Here is an 18346-nt window from a genome sequence, read left to right on the forward strand (position 1 = left end):
AAAATACTTTAACGTTTTCCACACGTCTACTTTACATCAGCACAATTTTGGAAACAAAATTTGTTAGGAAGTTAAGGGTTTAAAAAAAAAAAAAAAAAGTTTTGTTGTAAAAATGAGAAATTGCTGGTCAACTTTTAACGGGACATCACATTTGAAATCACTTTGAGGGGAGTACATGACAGAAAATAGCCAAAAGAGTGACACCATTCTAAAAACTACACCCATCAAAGTGCTCAAAAACACATTCAAAAAGTTTATTAACCCTTTACGTGCTTCACCGGAACTGAAGCACTGTGGAAGGAAAAAAAAAAAAACATTTAAACCTTTTTTCACAGACCTTTTAATTCAGAACCAATTTTTTTAAATTTTCACAAGTGTAAAATGAGAGAGTTAACCAGCGCCGTTTGACTTTTTCAACGCAGAATTGGCTGGAATTGAGATTCTACGACATGTCGCATTTGGAGAGCCCCTGATGTTCCTAAACAGTGAAAATACCCCACAAGTGACACCATTTTGGAAACAAGACCCCCAAGGAATTAATCTAGATGTGTGGTGAGTAGGGTTGAGCGACACTTACTTTCTTAGGATCGAGTCGGGTTTCGCGAAACCAGACTGTCAAAAGTCGAGTCGAGTGAAATCGGCCGATTATCGCGCAAAGTCGGGGATCGACCGAAACACGAAACCCAATGTAAGTCAATGGGGAAGCAAAGTCGGCAGTCAGTGGAGGACAGGAAAACACCTACAATGCCCATTTTAATGTCAAAAACATCAATTCGTGTCACTTAAGCTTGTGAATCTTAATTTACCTTATAATAATAGTTGTGCATTGAAAATTAGGGGTCATTTGGCTAAAGTTGTGGGGGGGTAGGGCTGGCTCAAATTTTTCGTGGGCCCAGGAAACGCGGACTACGTCACGGTGGTGGAGCAGGGAGAGGTCAGTATTTCAACTTTGCAAGTGCTGTGATCCTGAGCAAGCAGGGGGGGCCCACTCGTTCGCATTGGCACAGGGCCCCTTAAAGTACGGCGTTGTGTTTGACGGCGGGGGTGCCTCCGACCGGCAGAGACACTTTTGCGTACTATGAGTGGCCCTGTGCCAGTGACGTCGCCAACGAGTATGCCCTCCCCACCTGATGAAGGAACCTGCACCTTCCTCTTTGTCCCCGTGTAAGGTGGTATAGTATGCGGGAAGGGGAACCTGACTTTCAGCAGGGTTAGATTCTGGCTTTGTAGAGTGCAAGGGGAATGTAGTGGTCTGGGTCAATGTACCAGCAGACTCATCTAGCAGTGGCTGGGCAATGGGCAGGATGAGCAGGAAAAACAGATATAGTCCCAAAGAATAAAGTAGGCTAAATGCAGTTCAAAATTGGTAACAGGACTAACCAGGCGGCATTGCTTTGTTCAGTGGAGGACAACTAATGAGAGGCAGACACAGTAGGCCCAAATAATAAAGTGGGCCAAATGAAGTTCAAAATTGGTAACAGGAGTAAACAGGCGGCACTGCTTTGTTTAGTGGAGGAGAACACCAAAGAGCGGCAGACACCGTTAGTAGGGCCCAACCAAACTAGTAGGCCAAATGCAGTTTAAAATTTGTAAATATAGGCCGAAAGCCTGAAGATTGAAGCTCAGCTTTGTTCAGTGGAGAACACCAAGGAGCGGCAGACACCGTTAGTAAACCCAACCCAACTAGTAGCCCCAATGCAGTTTTCAAATTCCTATAGGCTGAAAAAATGACAATTGAAGCTCAGCTTTTTTCAGGAGGACAGCTGTATTGAGTGGCGCAGACAGACACAGGTAGTAGACCTTAAACAAAAAAGTTGGCTCAATGCAGTTTAAAAAAGGTTACAGGGGTACACAGGCAGCATTGGTGTGGTCAGCGGAGGACGATTGGAAGGAGGGACCGCAGGACAGACTTACTAGGCCTAAAATAAAAAAAGTAGGCTCTATGCAGGTTTAAATAGGTTACAGGGGTACACAGGCAGCATTGGTGTGGTCAGCGGAGGACAATTGCAAGGAGGGACCGCAGACAGACTTACTAGGCCTAAAATAAAAAAAGTAGGCTCTATGCAGGTTTAAATAGGTTACAGGGGTACACAGGCAGCATTGGTGTGGTCAGCGGAGGACGATTCCACCGAGGGGCAGACACAGTTAGTAGGGCAAAAAAAGTAATGGGCAAAATGCAGTTAAAAATAGGTTACAGGAGTACGCAGGCGGCCTAGCTTTGTTCAGTGGAGGACAACTGTAAGGAGTGTCTGACAGTTAGTAGATCAAAATAATAAAGTGAGGTTAATGTCTGGCAAAAAAAAAAAAAAATCACAAATAAACAGGTGGCATACCTAGGTACAGGGGTGGGCTCCTCTGCTGACTGTGGTAGTTGGCGCAAAGTAGTAACTGGTGTAAATGTAGGACAGGACCCCTGAATATTTTTACTAGCATCAATCATGTCAACAAATTGGTATTGGCAGTGCCAATGAAGGATTTAACAGGACAGACTAAACAGCGGTGGAGCAGTGAGAGGTAATTGTGCAAGTGGTAGAGCACTGTTTGAGCTGGGGGGGGGGGGGGGGGACACTCTCGTGGGCGGCGGTACTGGCCCAGGGCCCCTCATGTTACGACGGTGTGTCTGACGTTGGGTGTGCACCACCACCGCCAGAGACACTTCATTGTACCTATGAGGGACCCTGTGCCAGTGCAGTCGCCCAAAATTGGGCACACCCACCTGTTGAGCCGCACGGCACTCGCACGGGTGCTTGTGTCAAGTGACGACCACGGCCCCGTGGGGGGAGTCAGCCCATTTAGGGAGGTGTAAAAATGGCCTATGGTGGACATACTGAGTGCTCCAATTTCTCCATTTGCAGCTTCTGTAAGACGAGTCCAAAAGCAAGACCTTTTTACAGGAAAGCTAGGTGTCAGCAGGGAAAGGTGGGGCAAAATAATTAGAAATCCATGATTGGTTCACTCTAATGAAGGTTAGATGATCAACATTTTGGGTAGCCAGGTGAGTCCTTTTTTCGGTCAGTATTGAACCAGCAGCACTGAATACTCTGATAGCACACTAGCAGCTGGGCAAGCAGGCTCCTGTAAAGCATATTCTGCCAATTTAGGCCAGGTGTCTATTTTGGATGCCCAGTATTCAAAAGGGAATGACGTGTGAGGGAGAACATTGATAAGGGAGGAAAAATAGTTAGTAACCATACTGGACAAATGTTGCCTCCTGTCACTTTGAATTGATGCTGCAGTACCTGTCGTGTCTGCGGTCATTGCGAAATCACTCCACAACCTGGTCATAAAACCCCTCTGTCCAACGCCACTTCTGATTTGTGCACCTCTAACACCTCTGCCATGTTGCCCCCTGCAGCTCGTGTGAGAACCATCACCGCCGCTGTGTGCTGGGAATGCCTGAACCAAGCGGTCTACAAGAGTTGCTTGTTTGGTAGCCAATATTTGCTCAAGGTTCTCATGTGGCATGATATTTTGCAATTTCCCTTTATAGCGTGGATCCAGGAGGCAGGCCAACCAGTAATAGTCATCGGTCATCATTTTGATAATGCGGGTGTCCCTTTTTAGGATACGCAAGGCATAATCCGCCATGTGGGCCAATGTTCCAGGTGTCAATTCACTGTTTGTGCTGGGTTGAGGAGCACTTGCTGGCAAATCAACATTACTTGTCTCCCTCAAAAACCCTGTACCTGACCTTGCAACGCCACCAATTTCTATTGCCCCCTGAGAAGCTTCCTCCTCCCATAAATATTCATCCCCATCATCCTCCTCCTCTTAGTCCGCCACCTCGTCCAGGAGACTTCCCTGAGCAAACAATGGCTGTCATCAAGGCTTCCCTCGTCCTCGGCTGCAGACGCCTGCTCCTTAATGTGCGTCAAACTTTGCATCAGCAGACGCATTAGGGGGATGCTCATGCTTATGATGGCGTTGTCTGCACTAACCAGGCGTGTGCATTCCTCAAAACACTGAAGGACTTGACAGAGGTCTTGTAGCTTCGACCACTGCACACCTGACAACTCCATGTCTGCCATCCAACTGCCTGCCCGTGTATGTGTATCCTCCCACAAATACATTACAGCACGCCTCTGTTCGCACAGCCTCTGAAGCATGTGGAGTTCCACCTTGTTCCAACGTCGATTATTAGGCGGTGCTGGGGAAGCTTCAAAGATCGCTGATGGTTCTGCATACGGCTGGAGTGTACGGGCGAACGGCGGATGTACGAGCAAAGTCTTTGCACCTTCAGGAGAAGGATGGGTAACCCCGGATAACTTTTCAGGAAGCAGTGCACCACCAGGTTCAAGGTGTGAGCCAGGCAAGGAATGTGTTTCAGTTGTGAAAGGGCTATGGCAGCCATAAAATTCCTTCCGTTATCACTGACTACCTTGCATGCCTCAAGATGTACACTGCCCAGCCATGATAGTTTCTTGCTGCAAGAACTCGGACAGAACTTCCGCGGTGTGTCTGTTGTCGCCCAAACACTTCTTTTTCAACACAGCCTGCTGACGCTTACCACTAGCTGTTCCATAATGGGACACCTCGTGTGGAACACTGGCAGCTGCGGATGGAGTGGTCGTGCGACTGCGGTCTGTGGACGAGCTCTCGCTTCTGCTGGAGGACGAGGAGGAGGAGGAGGGGTGGCGAATGCCTACAGCCAACTGTTTCAAAGACCGTGGGCTAGGCAGAACTGTAACACTCGGGCTGTCCCCTGTGGACCATGCATCCACCACATTAACCCAGTGTGCCGTGATGGACACGTAACGTCCCTGGCCATACCTACTGGTCCATGCATCTGTTGTGAGGCACACCTTACTACTGACAGATTGCCTGAGCGCATGGACAATGCGGTCTTTTACATGCTGGTGGAGGGCTGGGATGGCTTTTCTCCAAAAGAAGTGTCAACTGGGTAGGTCATAGCGTGGCACTGCGTAGGCCATCAGGGCTTTGAAAGCTTCGCTTTCAACCAACCGGTAGGGCATCATCTCTAACGAGATTAGTCTAGCAATGTGGGCGTTCAAACCCTGTGTACGCGGATGAGAGGAGGAGTACTTCCTTTTCCTAACGAGAGTCTCTTGTAGGGTGAGCTGGACTGGAGAGTTGCATATGGTGGAACTAGCGGGGGTGGTGGTGGACATGGCAGACAGAGGGTTGGTGATGGTATTCTTGCTGTTGGCCTACATACAGTGTTTCCTACCAAGAACCTGGTGATTCCCTGACTGCTTTGGCCTTGCGACGATACCTCCACATTTGCTGCAAGTGGTGTCGTAAACGGTGAGCTTACAGTGAGGGAAGGAATGTAGCGTTGCTGACTAGCTTCATTGTGAGCGGGTGCAACAACGTTACGGGACGTTCGGTAGTTAGTCCAGGCTTGCAAGCGCATGGTGGTTAAATGTCTACGCATGCAAGTTGTATTTAAATTTTTGACATTCTGACCTCTGCTAAAGGTTTTTGAGCATTTCTTACAGATCATTTGGCAATTTTTTAACCAAGATCCGAATGATCAGTGCAGACTGCACTCTTCCTACTATTGAATACCTTTTCAGGCATTGCACACTGTGCTACTTTAACCAGATGGCCACGCTGTCCTACAACTGTTTTTGGCACACGTTTTTGGCCAGATACGGGCCTGCCAGATGAAAGCTGTTGCGATGTTGATGCCTGCTGCGGCTCCTTCTCCTCCGCTTCAGAGCTACTGCCAGCGGCACCCTGTTCCCCCAATGGCTGACAATCTGGGTCTACAACTGGGTCATCGATCACCTCCTCTTCTATGTCCTGTGCACCTTCCTCTGTCACAGCGTTCGGGACGGGGCACCATAGTCTCATCAGGGTCAGATTCTGGCTCAGTACACTGCGAGGGCAATGTTGTGATCTGAGTCAATGGAACAGCATAATAATCTAGCTGTGGATCTGTGCACTCCATGTCCGATTCATCTTGTAATGGGCATGGCCTGTTAACAATTTACCTTTCTAACCCAGGCACGGTATGTGTAAAGAGCTCCATGGAGTAACCTGTTGTGTCGCCTGACGCATCCTTCACTGTTGTTCTGGGTGTAGGACACAAGGAAGCGACTTGTTCCTGAACGGGAGCATCCACTGACGACGCGCTGCTTTTAAATTTTGCACTTTCCGAAGAGGAGGCAAAAGAGCTAGAGGCAGAGTCAGCAAGGAAAGCCAAAACTTTTTCATGCTGCTCCGGCTTTAAAAGCAGTTTTCCTACTCCCAGAAAAGGGAGCGTTCGAGGTCTTGTGAAGCCAGACGATAACGCTGGCTCAACAACTCGAGACTTAGGGTCTATATTGCTTTTCCCACGACCACCTGATGCTCCACGACCACCACCACTGTCATCATTACCAGCTGGCAATGACCGCCCACGGCCACGACCTCTTCCACCAGACTTCCTCATTCTTGGGAAAATGTAATTAAACTAACAACAGTTTTATGGCACTGTAAAACAAGTTAGAAGGTGTATGTAAACGGTTGTGAATTTAAATCTCCCTTTCTATATGTGTGGGAGACTGCTGCAAAATTCAGGCCCACTGTATTACACTACACAGTTTGAGTGGCAGAAAGTGGCTGGCAGATATGCCACAAACAGGACTGATGCAGATGCACTCGGTGGCAATATAAATCTCCCTTTTTTATGTGTGGGAGAATGCAGGAAAAAAATTAGGCCCACTGTATTACACTACACAGTTTGAGTGGCAGAAAGTGACTGGCAGATATACGCCACAAACAGGACTGACGCAGATGCACTCCGTGGCAATATAAATCTACCTTTTTATGTGTGGGAGACAGCATAAAAATCAGGCCCACTGTTTTACACTACACAGTTTGATTGGCAGAAAGTGGCTGGCAGATATATCAAAAAATACAAGGTATGTAGTAGAATTTCAATCTCACTACAATAATCAAAGTACAAGTGTGGCAGCAATAAAAAGGACTGTTGCACACAAGAGTGTGGACAAAGAAACAAGAGAACTGTGCAGAAAGAAGCAACAGGATTTTTGCTTTGAAAAAAGCAGTTGGTTTGCACAGCGGCGTACTATCAACAATGCAGCTATCAGGGAGCCTTATAAGCTATAGAGCTGATGCACAGAAATCTAGCCACCACTGTCCCTGCAAAGAAAAGGTGGTGTTGGACAGTGGAAATCGCTACAGCACAAGCGGTTTGGGGGTTCATATTTCCTCCCTAACAATATCCCTGCTTCAGACGAAGCTACAGCAACCTCTCCCTATGCTCAGATCGGCAGCAGTAAGATGGCGGTCGGCGTGCACGCCCCTTTATAGCCCCTGTGACGCCGCAGAATGCAAGCCAATCACGGTCATGCCCTCCTCTACGATGGTGGGGACGCAAGAAGGTGCGTCCACCTTCATTAGCCGAGAAATGGCGCTGAACGCGTCATATGAAACGCGACTGGCGCGAAGAACGCCGACTGCATGGCCGATCCCACACTGGGATCAGGTCTGGTTTCACGAAACCCGACTTTGCCGAAAGTCGGCGATGAAATTGACAGATCCGTTTCGCTCAACCCTAGTGGTGAGCACTTTGAATCCCCAAGTGCGTCTCAAGTTTATAACGTAGAGCCATGAAAATAAAAAAAATTTTCACCCTAAAATTTTTCTTTTCCCAAGGGTAAAAGGAGAAATTAGGCCACCAAATTGTTGTGCAGTTTGTCCCGAGTATGCCGATACCCTATACGTGGGGGTAAACCACTGTTTGGGTGCATTGCAGGGCTCAGAAAGAAGGGAGCACCGTTTGACTTTTTAAAAACTCAAAACTGGCTGGAATCAATGGTGGCGCCATGTCGCGTTTGGAGACCCCCTGATGTACCTAAAGAGTGGAAATCCCCCAATTCTAACTCCAACACACCCCTAACCCCAACTCTAACCATAACCCTAACCACAACCCTAACCATAATCCCAACCCCTTATTTAAATCACATGAACATATATTTTATCATCATATAAGAATGAATAAAGAACAATAAACAGTGATTGAAAAAGAATTAAGGAACAAAGATCAGAGTCTACTATCGAGGTTTTTTTTATGTATACAGTAATATTGTCATTTCCGGTGTAGAACTCATTCAGATCAGAGGGGACATTCCTCAACAATGTGCTGAATCGTTTGGCGGTCGCTCCACAGTCCCAGGCAGGAGTCAGACTTTTCCCCACTTATGCATAAGATCTGCACAGACATCAAATTTTGCTCTGATACGATTCAGAGTAACCCAGGTTTTCCTTGGAAAGCTGAAGCCTAGTTGTGGATTTTGCAAGTGAGGAAACGTTTGAAGCCCACTGTCTTCTGCAATGTCCAATTTCTCCTCTAAATTAAAATCATGTTTATACAAAGTAATTGCAGGTCGGATGGGTGGAGGTCTTGATTTCAGTCGCTGTATTTGAACATCTTGGATATTTTGATGTATTGGGAGAGTTTAATTATTCACTACTTTGGTGCATTCTTTAAGTAGGAGCTTCTGTCTTCTCAGGTTTGCAGGTGCGATATGGCTCAAGACAGGTAAGTGGACAGGTGTAGTAGGTCTGATGGCACCAGATATTATGCTCAGTTGTTCAGCTGAGTGTCAATTGCATTCACTTGACTACTATTTAGCCATACTGGAGCACAATATTCTGCGGCAGAATACACCAAGGCAAGGGTAGACGTTCTCAAGACAGATGTTATAGAACCCCAAGAGTTTCCGCAGTGTTTGATGAATAATAATAATAATAATAATAATAATAATAATAATAATAATAATAGTAGTAATAATACTTTCAGTTTTTGTGCTGTCTTAAGTGAGATTGCAAGGTTAGGCTTCTATCAAGGGTTACGCCTAAATATTTAGGATTGAAATTGTGTTTGACAAGTTGACCTTCAAAATATACTTTATGTTCAGTCTTAGCGCTTGCGTTGCGTAGACGAAAGCAACATTCTTCTGTTTTTGATGGCTTGAGCTTTTGACTCCATTGTCGAAAATACTTTCCCATTACACGAAGATCTTCTATGAAAACCTCCTCAGCAATTTCCGTGATATTGTGTCAGGAATGTCTGCTAGGTACAAAGCAAACCGGAGAGGTGCCAGCACTGATCCCTGGGTCAATCCATTGTTTAAGATGTTCTTGCAACTGGTGGAATCACCCATGGCAAGTTGAAAGGTTCGATTTGCAATCATATTATTCAAGAGGTACATCATTTTCTTACATGGAATCACCTTCAGGAACTTGTATAGAAGCCCTTCCCTCCAGAGTGTCATATGCGGCAGAAAGATCAATCCATGCCACTGAAACCTTCCTGTTTTTTTTAATTCAGCTTCAATTAGAGTTGTCAAGGATAAAACTTGGTCACTGCAATTTCGAGCAGGTCTAAAGCCGGCTTGCTCTACGCACCCCCTAACCACAACCCTAATCCCAACGCACCCCCTAACCACAACCCTAATCCCAACACACCCCCTAACCACAACCCTAATCCCAACACACCCCCTAACCACAACCCTAATCCCAACACACCCCCTAACCACAACCCTAATCCCAACACACCCCCTAACCACAACCCTAATCCCAACACACCCCCTAACCACAACCCTAATCCCAACACACCCCCTAACCACAACCCTAATCCCAACACACCCCCTAACCACAACCCTAATCCCAACACACCCCCTAACCACAACCCTAATCCCAACACACCCCCTAACCACAACCCTAATCCCAACACACCCCCTAACCACAACCCTAATCCCAACACACACCCTAACCACAACCCTAATCCCAACACACCCCCTAACCACAACCCTAATCCCAACACACCCCCTAACCACAACCCTAATCCCAACACACCCCCTAACCACAACCCTAATCCCAACACACCCCTAACCCTAATCCCAGCCCTACTCACTTTAGCCCAACTCTAACCCTAATGGAAAAATGGAAACAAATGTTTTTTTATTTTAATTATTTTTCCCTAAGGGGGTGATAGGGGGGTTTAATTACAATTTTTTTTTTTTATTTTGATAGTTGTGATAGACCCCATCACACATCAAAATGAAGCAATAGGAAAAATTTGCTACTGCTGCCCGAAGCCTATTGTTGCGCCCGCCATTTTCTCCCGGAAGAAAACACCAGTGGCCTGGGGGACATTAGGGGAGGATGCAGTGACTTCAGAGGTACAGGGGGGTGATTGGGGGACCCTATTTCATGCTCCTCTGATGTGAAACTAAATGGAAAATGTATACCGTTAACGGCGATCGCAGCACCAGGGTCTGTAAAAGAATCATGTTCTCTGGGGTCTCCGCTACCCCCGGTAGCCGAAATCCAGGAGTAATTCTGACTCTGGGGGGGCACTATACACTTAAACATCAGCCCCATTAAAAAGCGGCGCAGTGGTTTAAGTACCCTTAACTGCAGCCATTAAAAGGAATAGCGGTGGTCGTTAAGTGGTTAAAGTACCACTCTTCTGTTTATTATTTCACAGCTGAGTGATGCTTAACAGAGCTTGACCGATGCTGGACTCAGACAATTTTGACCTTAATTATAAGGCAAAATTTTTAAAATCTGACCAGTGTCACTATATGTGGTAATATCTCTTGTACGCTTTAACGGATCCCACCGATACAGAGCTTGTTTTAATTGACATATTGTACTTCATTTGTTCGATATGACTTGCGTTTAGTTGTGAAAATATTGGAAATTTGGAAAAATACACTACAATAATGACAAACATGTGGCTGCTTACTGTGGTTTAGGCACAGTGGGGCTCAGAAGGAGGGAGCATTTGGGAGTGCAGAATTCACTGGGTTTTGATGGGGCGGGAGCCATGTCGCTTTTCCCCCACAGTCTTTGTTCTACCAGTAACGTGGGAACACCCTATAGCTCCAGTGACAGATGATGGACCCGAGTGCTGATTTTGTGCGGGATAAAAATAGAATTAGACTTACCGGTTTCTAATTATCTACCACGACAGCACACAGGTTATAATCTCATCTTAATAGGGACAGGAAATGTGAAAGGTCAAACAGCCCCTCCCACCTCCTTTCCCCAGTGTTATTACTATTGTGGTCCTTTATATGAATGCTTTAACATTTATTGCTACTAGATCAAATAATTGAGTAAAAGGGTGGGAATTACCCATGCTGTCATGGCAGGTTATTAGAAACCGAATTATCGGTGAATCTAATTCTATTGTCTCTAATAACCCCCCACGACAGTACACAGGAAGAATATCAAAGACTAATGTCCAGGGAGGGACAACCACCTGGAGAATCTTTCTCCCAAACAATATATCCTTGACTGATGTTAAATCAAGTCTATAATGTCTGATAAAGGTGTGGACAGCTGCTAATGCCCTGGTAGAATGAAGCATAAACTTCTGTGGAGGTGTGAGAGCTTGAACTTGATAAGCTACAACGATTGCTCTCTTTCCAATTTGCCATAGTAGTCTTGGGTGCTTTCTTTCCCCTAGTCTGGCCATAGGGTTGAATAAACAGATTTTTATCGTTCCTCCACTCGTTTGTTACGTGGAGATAATCTAGGACCACTCTTCTTAAAGAGAACGTAGCTCCTCCATTTTTGTTCTTTGGGTTCTAACAGAAGGAAGGTATTACTATATCCTGATCTCTATGAAAGTCTGTAATCACTTTTGGCAAAAATGAAGGGTCAATTCGGAGCACCATCCGGTCTAATATTCTCAGGTAGGTCTCCCCTATTGAAAAAGCCTGTAACTCCTCCACTCGCCTGGCTATTGTAATTGCCACCAGGAATGCCATTTTCCAGGCCAGCTTATCCAACATTATCGATGGTGGGGGCTCAAATGGTGGAAGCGTTAATCCTTTAACCCCTTCCCGACCCATGACGTCATGAAAGTCGGTGCCAATCCGACCTGTGACGCCTATGTGGCGTCATGGAATGATTGCATCCCTGCAGATCGGGTGAAAGGGTTAACTCCAATTTCACTCGATCTGCAGGGACAGGGGGAGTGGTACTTCAGCCCAGGGGGGGTGGCTTCACACCCCCCCCCCCCCCCCGTGGCTATGATCGCTCTGATTGGCTGTTGAAAGTGAAACAGCCAATCAGAGCGATTTTAAATATTTCACTATGAAAACTAGTGAAATATTACAATCCAGCCATGGCCGATGCTGTAATATCATCGGCCATGGCTGGAAACCCTGATCTGTCCCCCCCCACCGCCACCGATCGCCTCCCCAGTCCTCCGATCTGTCCCGTGGTCGCCTCCGTCCGCCTGTCCGCTGCCTCCGTGCTCCAATCCCACACCCCCGTGCTCCAATCCCACCCCCCTCCTCATACTTACCGAGCCTCCCAGTGTCCGTCCGTCTTCTCCACGGGCGCCGCCATCTTTCAAAATGCCTACCGGCAGATTCGTTCCAGCTACATTTTGATCACTGTGTAAAAACCTATCACAGTGATAAAAAAAAAAAAAAAAAAAAATAGTAAATGAACCCCCCCCCCCCTTTATCACCCCCATAGGTAGGGACAATAATAAAATAAAGAAAGTATATTTTTTCCACTAGGGTTAGAACTAGGGGTAGGGTTAGAGGTAGGGTTAGGGGTAGGGTTAGAACTAGGGTTAGCGTTAGAATTAGGCTATGTGCACACGGTGCGGATTTGGCTACGGATCCGCAGCGGATTGGCCGCTGCAGATTCGTAGCAGTGTTCCATCAGGTTTACAGTACCATGTAAACCTATGGAAAACCAAAACCGCTGTGCCCATGGTGCGGGAAAAACCGCGCGGAAATGCTGCGTTGTATTTTCCGCAGCATGTCAATTCTTTGTGAGGATTTCGCAGCGTTTTACACCTGTTCCTCAATAGGAATCCGCAGGTGAAATCCGCATAAAAAGCACTGGAAATCCGCAGGTAAAACGCAGTGCCTTTTACCTGCGGATTTTTTAAAAATGGTGCGGAAAAATCTCACGAATCCGCAACGTGGGCACATAGCCTTAGGGTTGGAATTAGGGCTAGGGTTGGAAATAGGGTTAAGAAAAGGCTTGTGGTTAGGGTTATGGGTGTGTTGGGGTTAGGGTTGTGCTTAGGGGTGTGGCTAGAGTAGGGATTAAGGGTGTGTTGGAGATAGTGTTGGAGTTAGAATTGAGGGGTTTCCACTGTTTAGGCACATCAGGGGTCTCCAAACGCCACCATTGATTCCAGCCAATCTTGCGTTCAAAAAGTCAAATGGTGATCCCTCCCTTCCGAGCCCTGACGTGCGCCCAAACAGTGGTTTACCCCCACATATGGGGTACCAGCATACTCAGGACAAACTGGGCAACAATTATTGGGGTCCAATTTCTCCTGTTACCCTTGCAAAAATAAAAAATTGCTTTCTAAAACAATTTTAGAGGAATGAAAAATTATTTTTTATTTTCACGGCTCTGCGTTATAAACTTCTGTGAAGCACCTGGGGGTTATAAGTGCTCACTATGCATCTAGATAAGTTCCTTGGGGGGTCTAGTTTCCAAAATGGGGTCACTTGTAGGGGAGCTCCAATGTTTAGGCACACAGGGGCTCTCCAAACGCAACATGGTGTCCGCTAATGATTGGAGCTAATTTTCCTTTCAAAAAGCCAAATGGCGTGCCTTCCCTTCCGAGCCCTGCCGTGCGCCCAAACAGTGGTTTACCCCCACATATGGGGTATCATCGTACTCAGGACAAACTGGACAACAATATGTGGGGTCCAATTTCTCCTGTTACCCTTGGGAAAATAAAAAATTCCGGGCTAAAATCATTTTTGAGGAAAGAAAAATTATTTTTTATTTTCACGGCTCTGCGTTATAAACTTCTGTGAAGCACCTGGGGGTTTAAAGTGCTCACTATGCATCTAGATAAGTTCCTTGGGGGGTCTAGTTTCCAAAATGGGGTCACTTGTAGGGGAGCTTTAATGTTTAGGCACACAGGGGCTCTTAAAACGCGACATGGTGTCCGCTAACGTTTGGAGCTAATTTTCCATTCATAAAGTCAAATGGCGCACCTTCCCTTCCGAGCCTTGCCGTGCACCCAAACAGTGGTTTACCCCCACATATGAGGTATCGGCGTACTCAGGAGAAATTGCCCAACAAATTTTAGGATCCATTTTATCCTGTTACCCATGTGAAAATGAAAAAATTGAGGCAAAAAGGAATTTTGTGTGAAAAAACAAGTACTTTTTCATATTTACGGATCAATTTGTGAAGCACCTGGGGGTTTACAAAAAAGATAATTTTTGTGACTAAAAAGTTAAATGTTCATTTTTTCCTTCCATGTTGCTTCTGCTGCTGTTTAACACCTGAAGGGTTAATAAACTTCTTGAATGTGGTTTTGAGCACCTTGAGGGGTGCAGTTTTTAGAATGGTGTCGCTTTTGGGTATTTTCTCTCATATAGACCCCTCAAAGGGACTTCAAATGTGAGGTGGTCCCTAAAAAAAATGGTTTTGTAAATTTTGTTGTAAAAATGAGAAATCACTGGTCAAATTTTAACCCTTATAACTTCCTAGCAAAAAAAAATTTTGTTTCCAAAATTGTGCTGATGTAAAGTAGACGTGGGAAATGTTATTTGTTAACTATTTTGTGTCACATAACTCTCTGGTTTAAGGGAATAAAAATTCAAAATTTGAAAATGGGGACATTTTCAAAATTTTCACCAAATTTCTGATTATTTTAGAAATAAACGCAAAAATTATCGGCCTAAATTTACCACTAACATGAAGCCCAATATGTCACGAAAAAACAATCTCAGAATCGCTAGGATCCGTTGAAGCGTTCCAGAGTTATTACCTCATAAAGGGACACTAGTCAGAATTGCAAAAAATGGCCAGGTCATTAAGGTCAAAATAGGCTGGGTCATGAAGGGGTTAAGGACGATGTTGAGGTCTAAGGCCATGTGCACACGTTCAGTATTTTTCGCGTTAGTTCGCGATAAAAACGCGAAAAAAACGCTAACATATGCCTCCCATTATTTTCAGTGTATTCCGCATTTTTTGTGCAAATGTAGCCTTTTTTTCCGCGAAAAAATTTGCATCGCGGAAAAAAAAGCAACATGTTCATTAAAATGCGGAATTGCAGGGGATTCCGCACACCTGGAAGTGCATTGATCTGCTTACTTCCCACACGGGGCTGTGCACACCATGCGGGAAGTAAGCAGATTATGTGCGGTTGGTACCCAGGGTGGAGGAGAGGAGACTCTCCTCCACGGACTGGGCACCATATAATTGGTCGAAAAAAAAGAATTAAAATAAAAAATAGTCCTATACTCACCTTCGATGTCTTCCCGCCTCTCCGCTGCATGCTGCCGCTTCGGTTTCTATAGCTGGTGTGCGGTGAAGGACCTGCGATGACGTCACGGTCTTGTGATTGGTCGAGACCGGTCATGTGACCGCGACGTCATGGAAGGTCCTGAACCACACCGGCATCTATAGGAATGGACGCCTGCAGGTGAGTATAACCATTTTTTTTTTTTATTATTATTTTTAAACATTCTATCTTTTACTATAGATGATGCATAGGCTGCATCTATAGTAAAAAGATGGTCACACTTGTCAAACGCTATGTTTGACAAGTGTGACCAACCTGTCAGTCAGTTTTCCAAGCGATGCTACAGATCGCTTGGAAAACTTTAGCATTCTGCAAGCTAATTACGCTTGCAGAAAGCTAAAAAAACGCGAAAAAAAACGCAAAAAAAAAATGCGGATTTCTTGCAGAAAATTTCCGGTTTTCTTCAGGAAATTACTGCAAGAAATCCGGACGTGTGCACATACCCTAAAGGTACCTTCACACTGAACAACTTAACAACGATAACAATAGCGATCCGTGACGTTGCAGCGTCCTGGATAGCGATATCGTTGTGTTTGACACGCAGCAGCGATCAGGATCCTGCTGTGACATCGTTGGTCGGAGCTAGAAGGCCAGCACCTTATTTCGTCGCTGGATCACCCGCTGACATCGCTGAATCGGTGTGTGTGACGCGGATTCAGCGATGTCTTCACTGGTAACCAGGGTAAACATCGGGTTACTAAGCGCAGGGCCGCGCTTAGTAACCCGATGTTTACCCTGGTTACCAGTGTAAATGTAAAAAAAACCAAACACTGCATACTTACATTCCGGTGTCTGTCGCGTCCCCCGGCGTCCGCTTCCCTGCACTGTCAGCGCCGGCCGGCCGTAAAGCAGAGCACAGCGGTGACGTCAACGCTCTGCTTTAGGGCCGGCGCTTACACAGTGCAGGGAAGCGGACGCCGGGGGACGCGACAGACACCGGAATGTAAGTATGTAGTGTTTGGTTTTTTTTACATTTACACTGGTAACCAGGGTAAACATCGGGTTACTAAGCGCGGCCCTGCGCTTAGTAACCCGATGTTTACCCTGGTTACCCGGGGACTTCGGCATCGTTGGTCGCTGGAGAGCTGTCTGTGTGACAGCTCTCCAGCGACCACGCAACAGCGACGCTGCAGCGATCGGCATCGTTGTCTATATCGCTGCAGCGTCGCTTAGGGTACCGTCACACATTGAAATTTCCATCGCTACGACGTTACGATTCGTGACGTTCTAGCGATATCGTTACGATATCGCTGTGTCTGACACGCTACTGTGATCAGACACCCTGCTGAGAATCGTACGTCGTAGCAGATCGTTTGGAACTTTCTTTCGTCGCTTGATCACCCGCTGACATCGCTGGATCGTTGTGTGTTACAGCGATCCAGCGATGTCTTCGCTTGTAACCAGGGTAAACATCGGGTTACTAAGCGCAGGGCCGCGCTTAGTAACCCGATGTTTACCCTGGTTACAAGCGTAAACGTAAAAAAACAAACCGTACATACTCACCCGTCGGTGTCCTTCAGGTCCCTTGCCGTCTGCTTCCTCTGCTCTGAGTGCCGGCCGGAAAGTGAGAGCAGATCACAGCGGTGCTGCGCTCTGCTCTCACTGTACGGCTGCACTCAGAGCAGGAAGCAGACTGCAAGGGACCTGAAGGACACCGACGGGTGAGTATGTACTGTTTGTTTTTTTACGTTTACGCTGGTAACCAGGGTAAACATCGGGTTACTAAGCGCGGCCCTGCGCTTAGTTACCCAATGTTTACCCTGGTTACCCGGGGACTTCGGCATCGCTCCAGCGCCGTGATTGCAACGTGTGACCGCAGTCTACGACGCTGGAGCGATGATTATACGACGCTGCGACGTCACGAATCGTGCCGTCGCAGCGATGAAAATTTCAATGTGTGACGGTACCCTTAATGTGACGGTACCTTAAGGCAGGAACCAGACTGACCGTTCTAGGACAACGTCGTGTAGCTGCTCTCATGAACAGTCTCACTCACTGATGTTCGACAAGGGCCTGGTCAAAGTATGAGCTTAATGCTGCCACCTGTACTTTAAAAGTACTGGGTCCTTTTTCAAAGCCCTCCTGCAGAAAATCTAGAATCTGGGCAATATTGGCTTGTCGGGGATCTGGCCTGTCCAGTGCACACCATGATAAAGGTCTTCCAGGTCTTTTGGTATAATGGCGTTTTGTCACCGGCTTCCTACTTTTCTGCAGCGTGTTAATGACTCAGACCCTTGGCCCTCAGAATCGAGAACTCAGAAGCCAAGCCACTAGATGAAAGTTCTGAATGTCTGGGTGATAGACTGGCCCCCTGGTGTAGGAAATCTTTTATTGGTGGAAGAACTAGAGGCCCGTGCACACACAGGCTGGTTATGGTACCGCACCAGCTTCTCTTCGGCCAGAGGGGTGCCACTAGAGCCACTAGACTGACTTGTCTGTTAACATCTTATTTTTTTGTAGAGTCCTTAGTAAGACCAGGATTGGAGGAAAGGCGTACGCCAAATTGAATTGCCACTGGTGAGCAAAGGAGTCTATGCCGAGGCATGTGTCATATGGGTTTAGTGAGACAGTTGGTCACTTGTATTCTGGCGTCCTGCAAATAGATCGACCTCTGGATAGCCCCATCACCTGGTCAACATCTGAAATACCTCTGGATTCAGACTCCACTCCCCCGGGTGGATCTCTTCTGCTCAGGAAGTCTGCCTGCTTGTTGTCTGTTCCCTTTATATGAAGGGCTTAAAAACGGAGAGGAGATTTTCTTTTCAGCCCACGAAAATACAGGGTGGGCCATTTATATAGATACTCCTAAATAAAATGGGAATGGTTGGTGATAACTTCCTGTTTGTGGCACATTACTATATGGGAGGGGGAAAACTTTCAAGATGGGTGGTGACCACGCAAGCCATTTTGGATCCAACTTTATTTTTTTCAATGGGAAGGTGGTCATGTGACACAAACTTATTGAGAATTTCACAAGAAAAACAATGGCGTGCTTGGTTTAAAGTAACTTTATTCTTTCATGAGTTAACAAGTTTATGACCACTTATAAAATGTGTT

At 46.3% G+C, this 18346-nt stretch overlaps 1 protein-coding gene across 2 annotated transcripts in view; it reads right to left on the reverse strand.

The window, feature by feature from the left end:
• The window catches only part of U2AF2 (U2 small nuclear RNA auxiliary factor 2), a 253231-nt gene that overhangs the window by 88207 nt on the left and 146678 nt on the right, over positions 1-18346 (reverse strand). The gene's annotated exons all lie outside the window — the stretch shown is intronic.

The sequence above is a fragment of the Ranitomeya variabilis genome, chromosome 4, assembly GCF_051348905.1.
Source record: "Ranitomeya variabilis isolate aRanVar5 chromosome 4, aRanVar5.hap1, whole genome shotgun sequence".
NCBI classification, from domain to species: Eukaryota; Metazoa; Chordata; class Amphibia; order Anura; family Dendrobatidae; genus Ranitomeya; species Ranitomeya variabilis.